This window comes from Capricornis sumatraensis, chromosome 2, assembly GCF_032405125.1.
Source record: "Capricornis sumatraensis isolate serow.1 chromosome 2, serow.2, whole genome shotgun sequence".
Taxonomy (NCBI): domain Eukaryota; kingdom Metazoa; phylum Chordata; class Mammalia; order Artiodactyla; family Bovidae; genus Capricornis; species Capricornis sumatraensis.
In genome coordinates, this window is record NC_091070.1 from 186,200,420 (window position 1) to 186,207,081 (window position 6,662).

A 6,662-nucleotide genomic window follows, 5' to 3' on the forward strand; every position below is an offset into this window, starting at 1 on the left:
TGTCATGGGTGGGATTCCTCACGCTGGCTCCCGGCACTATGCCCACCAGGCTCCTCTGTCCATGGGATTCTCCAGGCAAGAATACTGGAGTGTGTTGCTGTGCCCTCCTTCAGGGGATCTTCCTAACCCAGGGATCAAACCCAAGTCTCCTGCATATCCTGCACTGGCAGGCAGGTTCTTTACCACTAGCACCACCTGAGTAGCTAAAATTGAATGCCACTTTCTCAGAGGTGAATCAATCAACAACCTGATCAAATTCAAAGCTTTTTGATGCATAAAACTTCGTAAATGGAACTAGTCCATCAATAGGCAAAGTATATTGAAAACCTGTCTAGATATTTTTAGGGGGTACATGTTATCCTGAGTGTTTTATTTGCTTCTCAAATTAACAATCTCTGTAGAGGTACACAAAGACCACCCAAATGAGAAAAATTCAGTTCAGTTCAGTCGCTCAGTAGTGTCCCACTCTTTGTGACCCCATGGACTGCAGCACATCCAGGCCTCCCTGTCCATCACTAACTCCCAGAGTTTACTCAAACTCATGTCTACTGAGTCGGTGATGCCATCCAACCATCTCATTCTCTGTCATCCCCTTCTCCTCCTGCCTTCAATCTTTCCCAATATCAGGGTCTTTTCAAATGTGTCAGTTCTTTGCATCAAGGGACCAAAGTATTGGAGTTCCAGCTTCAGCATCAGTCCTTCCAATGAATATTCAAGATTGATTTTCTTTAGGATGGACTGGTTGAATCTTTTTTGCAGTCCAAGGGACTCTCAACAGTCTTCTCCAACACCACACTTCAAAAGCATCTATTCTTCAGTGCTCAGCTTTTGTTATAGTCAAACTCTCACATCCATACATGACTACTGGAAAAACCATAGACTTGACTAGAATGACCTTTGCTGGCAAAGTAAAGTCTCTGCTATCTAGGTTGGTCATATCTTTCCTGCCAAGGAGTAAGCATCTTTTAATTTCATGGCTGCAGTCACCATCTGCAGTGATTTTGGAGGCAAAAAAATCAAGTCTCTTGCTGTTTCCACTGTTTCCCCATCTATTTGCCATGAAATGATGGGACCAGATGCCATGATCTTCGTTTTCTGAATGTTGAGCTTTAAGCCAACTTTTTCACTCTCCTCTTTCACTTTCATCTAGAGGCTCCTTAGTTCTTCTTTGCTTTCTGCCATAAGGGTGGTATCATCTGCATATCTGAGGTTATTGATATTTCTCTCAGCAATCTTGATTCCAGCTTGTGCTTCTTCAAGCCCAGCGTTTCTCATGATGTACTCTGCATAGAAGTTAAATAAGCAGGGTGACAATATACAGCCTTGATGTACTCCTTTCCCTATTTGGAACCAGTCTGTTGTTCCAATGCCAGTTCTAACTGTTGCTTCCTGACCTGCACACAGATTTCTCAAGAGGCAGGTCGGGTGGTCTGGTATTCCCATCTCTTTCAGAACTTTTCACAGTTTTTGGTGATCCATGCAGTCAAAGGCTTTGGCATAGTCAATAAAGCAGAAATAGATGTTTTTCTGTGACACTCTTGCTTTTTCGATGATCCAATGGATGTTGGCAATTTGGTTTCCGGTTCCTCTGTCCTTTCTGAAGACAATTTGAACATCTGGAAGTTCACCGTTCATGTACTGTTGAAGCCTGGCTTAGAGAATTTTGAGCATTACTTCACTAGCGTGTGAGATGAGTGTAATTGTGCGATAGTTTGAGCCTTCTTTGGGATTGCCTTTCTTTGGGATTGGAATGAAAACTGACCTTTTTCAGTCCTGTGGCCACTGCTGAGTTTTCCAAATTTGCTCTCATATTGAATGCAGCACTTTCACAGCATTATCTTTCAGGATTTGAAATAGCTCAACGAGAATTCCATCACCTCCACTAGTGTTGTTCATAGTGAAGCTTCCTAAGGCCTACTTGACTTTGCATTCCAGGATGTCTGGCTCTAGGTGAGTAATCATACCAGCATGATTATCTGGGTCATAAAAATATTTTTTGTAGAGTTATTTTGTGTATTCTTGCCACCTCTTATAATATCTTCTGCTTCTATTATGTCCATACCATTTCTGTCCTTTATTATGCCCATCTTTGCATGAAATGTTCCCTTGATATTGCTAACTTTCTTGAAGTGATCTCTAGTCTTTCCCATTCTATTGTTTCCCTCTATTTCTTTGCATTTATCACTGAGGAAGGCTCTATCTCTCCTTGCTGTTCTTTGGAACTCTGCAATCAAATGGGTATATCTTTCTTTTCCCCTTTACCTTTTGCTTCTCTTATTTTCACAGCTATTTGTAAGGTCTCCTCAGACAACCATTTTGCTTTTTTGTATTTATTTTTCTTGGGGATGGTCTTGATCCCTTTCTCCTGTACAATGTCACAAACCTCCATCCATAGTTTATCAGACACTCTGTCTATGAGATCTAATCCCTTGAATCTATTATCACTTCCATTGTATAATTGTAAGGGATTTGACTTAGATCATACCTGAATGGTCTAGTGGCTTTCCCTACTTTATTCAATTAAAGTCTGAATTTGGCAATAAGGAGTTTGTGACCTGAGGCCACAGTCAGCTCCTGGTCTTGTTTTTGCTGACTGTATAGAGCTTCTCTATCTTTGGCTGCAAATATAATCAATCTGATTCTGGTATTGACCATCTGGTGATGTCCATGTGTAGAGTCTTCTCTTGTGTTGTTGGAAGAGGGTGTTTGCTATGACCAATGAGTTCTCCTGGCAAAACTCTATTAGCTTTTGCCATGCTTCATTCTGTATTCCAAGGCCAAATTTGCCTGTTAGGAGAAAAAACACTGCTTATTGGCAGCAAGAGACGCTGCCACTGCCATAGCTTGTATTTGGCAGAGACCAAAACCAAAGGTAGGCAAAGAAGTTAAAAAGCTTTGTGGTGGCAAAGGTGGAAGGTCCATCCTGATGGGAGGTTGTGGGAGTAGGGAAGCTGGAGGCAAATTGATGAGGAGATGGGCATCCTATGAATTGCTGAGCAGGAGCATATTTGGGTTTTCCCCATTGGTCCTAAGTGGGAGTGGTGGGCAAAAATGGCATGCTTTCATTTTAGTTCTGACTACTTGGAGCCAACTGCTGCAAAGGTGTAGTTTGTCTTTCTGAACTGAACCCCTCCTTTGTTGTCTTCAGTCAATTCCACACAGAACACAATGCCCCAGAGCAGATACATTAGCTTCTGGCAGGAACCCTGTGGACCCGGTTCCATGTCTGCTGTGGTCCACAGCTGCACTAACCAAATGCATCTTTCCTTGAACATCCTCAGACAGTTTTTCTTCCTGGCAGCTGTGAGGTGTCTAGACTTTATCCCAAAAGACTGTGGCTGCCTGTTCCTTGTGCCTTTCCCTTGAAGATCAGCCTCAGGACCCTGCCTTCTCTTTCTGGCCCAGTGTAAAGCCAGCACAAAATCTACTCTTCTTACTCGGAGGCTGTGAATCCATCCAAGATATTTTGCATGGTAGGATACTTCCATGAGGTGAATCCCGGTACCCAGGGAAACTACAAGACTTGGGGCACTTTCTAACACTTGACTTAAGGCATGGGAGTGAGCTAAGCCAGCCTTTGTCATGTTAGGAGGTTGGAGGGAGGTGCTTGTTAAAGCTGGAGGACCACAGTTCTGAGAAGGAAGGCTGAATTCCCAGATACATACATTCTTGGAGAATAGAACTCCCCCAGTGGGGAAAAAGAATCTGATGGAAAGGAGGCAAGGATAGGTGGACTTCCAGGATGGTTCTTTTGGAGGCAAATGTGATCTCAACCACTCAAGTGAGATGACAATGCCCACTCTCTCCGAAAGCTGGAAGCTTGCTCTGGCTCTAGGCCAGGATGTACTCTGGACAGTTTGGAAATAAGAAAGCCCCTGGAGGTTTGCTACACTGCTTACCTATGTTTCCTGGATCTTGCTATTGGGTGGGGAGACAGCAGTCTGCTTGAGTTTCCTGGTGCCAAGTTTTTGTTCCAAAGGGCTGGTGAGGCAGAGTGGAAGTCACCTCTGTCTCCAACCTGGCAGATGGGTTAGAGGGCCAAGGGCAGGGCCTTCCGCTATGCTGACATCTGAGCCTAAACTTGAAAAGGTAAAAAGCTCAAGAGACTGACTTGTGTCTCAGGACTCTTCTGAAGGAAACAGGGATTTAGTCATCAGCCACAACAGAGACAGAGTGCAACTGGGTTCCCTCAGTTTGGTCTCAGTCTCCCACTCCTGCTGCCCAAACTTCATCCAGGTGACCAGGCTGGTCAAGATGTTAGGGCAAGTCTCCAAAGGTCTTATGTATTTCCTGGTCTGCTCTTGGATCAGGGACTCAAAGCTGGGCTAGAAGGAGTGGAATCAGCTGTTGTAGAACCTCAGTAGCTCATCCAGGAGCTGTTTGATCTTGGTTTCAAGGTCATCCCATACAGGCTGAAGCTCTTCTGGGGCCTGGTGGAGTTTGGGGAGCACTGATCTTGTCTTCTCCTTCCCCACCTTGTCCTGCAATCACCTATACTCCTACTCTATAGGAAGTCTTCTTCTCACCACCATGTTGAGGTTCTGGGAGATGCTGTCAAACTTTTTCAGGGGTCAACCATGGTCTTTTGGATCTGATTCAACTTTCCCTGGCTAAAGGGATCCATCCACTCCATGACCATGTCCAGGATGGCCACCACATTCAGAAAGTCCTGGTCTTACTGGAGAGGGGATTAGAGAGTAAGTCTAAGGACACCTTCACAGCTGATTTGATAGCCAAGTCAGTACTGGGGCTTCTCTTCATGTCCTTTTGCAGCCTCCTGGTCTGGTCTTCCAGTTGCTGGAATTTTCCATACATTGTTTCAAAGTCTCTCTCCACTACTGGCCAATCTTGGAAGGCATTCACTTCAGATGCATAAACATGACCCTGCTTCCAGGGCCCTCAGCTGCAATTCAGTCCTCCTTTTATTTTCAAGGAGACTTGCTTTACTTAGAATGAAAAATTCTGCTAAGGATAAAGTCAACACAAACATATGTATGGTGCACAAATATATGTAGGGGGTTGTATCAATGCAGAAATAAGAAGTTAGGAGCAAGGAAAAATTCTGCCCTGCAAGTTTCAGAAGGAGCATGGCTCTGCCAGTGACTGGATTTCAAGCTTCTGGCCTTCAGAACTGTGACACAATAAACTTCAGTGGTTTTAAGCCACCTAATTTGTGGCACTTTGTGATGGCAGCACTGGAAATGAATATATATTCTCTACACAAATGATTGCCTAGTATGCTATAGCTTACCTCAAAAGGATGTTCCTCTCTGTTGCTAGAGGTGCTCAAATACAAGTAGGAAGACTACTCAGTGGTGATGTTGTTGAGGAATTTAAATCACCACTTTAAGAGCCCCACCTAGCCCAGATTCTATGATTTTAAGATATGAAGAGCTTCAGTTCAATTCAATCACTCAGTCATGTCTGACTCTGTGACCCCATGGACTGCAGCACACCAAGCTTCCCTGTCCATCACCAACTCCCAGAGCTTGCTCAAACTCATGTCCATCAAGTCGGTGATGCCATCCAACCATTTCATCTTCTGTCATCCCCTTCTCCTCCTGCCTTCAATCCTTCTCAGGATCAGGGTCTTTTCCAATGAGTGAGTTCTTCGCATCAGGTGGCCAAAGTATTGAAGTTTCAGCTTCAGCATCAGTCCTTCCAATGAATATTCAGGACTGATTTCCTTTAGGATGGACTGGTCGGATCTTTGGCAGTCCAAGGGATTCTTAAGAGTCTTCTCTAACACCACACTTCAAAAGCATCAGTTCTTTGGCACTCAGCTTTCTTTATGGTCCAATTCTCACATCCATACATGACTACTGGAAAAACCATGGCTTCGACTATATAGACCTTTGTTGGCAAAATAATGTCTCTGCTCTTTATTATGCTGTCTAGTTTGGTCATAGCTTTTCTTCCAAAGAGCAGGAGTATTTTAATTTCATGGCTGCAATTACCACTGCAGTAATTTTGGAGACCAAGAAAATAATGTCTGTCACTGTTTCCTTTGTTTCCCCATCTATTTGCCATGAAATGATGGGACCAGATGCCATGATCTTTGTTTTCTGAATGTTGATGTTTTAAGCCAGCTTTTTCACTCTCCTCTTCGCTTTCATCAAGAGGCTCTTTAAATCCTCTTCGCTTAGAGGATGATATTGGAGCTTGGAGGGGAATGATTCAGGGATTACATTATAACCTTTGAAGGTTTACCCTGATGAGTGTTGCTAGTACAGTTAGATTTTTCTATATTTGTTTGCCCAATCTTATAAGCTACAGCCATCAATTAGAGACAAAGACTTTAAAGTGCTGTTCAGGTCTTTCTTAATGATTCATCCACTTTCAAACTGTGTTCGTCCTCCAGGTACATTGTGGATTTAATTGCTTTGTCTATATCTTGCCATTTTTCAGATCTAGGAGTGAAAATGTGTGTTTCAGATGTAAAATACTGCCTTGAACTAAGAAAGCAGGAGTGATTTAAGACACCCAAGCCCCTCAGCAGAGCCCTCAAACTCTTTACCTTCTCTTAGAATTTCAGTATAGATACCTATGACCATGAAAACTACTAAGCCTAAAAATAAATTGTATCAGTTTCAAAGATCTCCTATCTATGCTCCTTGCTGGAGACAGGAATCCCTCCCCTTTTATTGTTAAAAAGAGTCTCA

The 6,662-nt window shown here is 43.4% G+C and overlaps 1 pseudogene; it reads right to left on the reverse strand.

Moving 5' to 3' along the window:
- Positions 1 to 4,200: 4,200 nt before the first annotated feature.
- Positions 4,201 to 6,367, reverse strand: LOC138070209 (bridging integrator 3 pseudogene; annotated as a pseudogene).
- Positions 6,368 to 6,662: the final 295 nt, after the last annotated feature.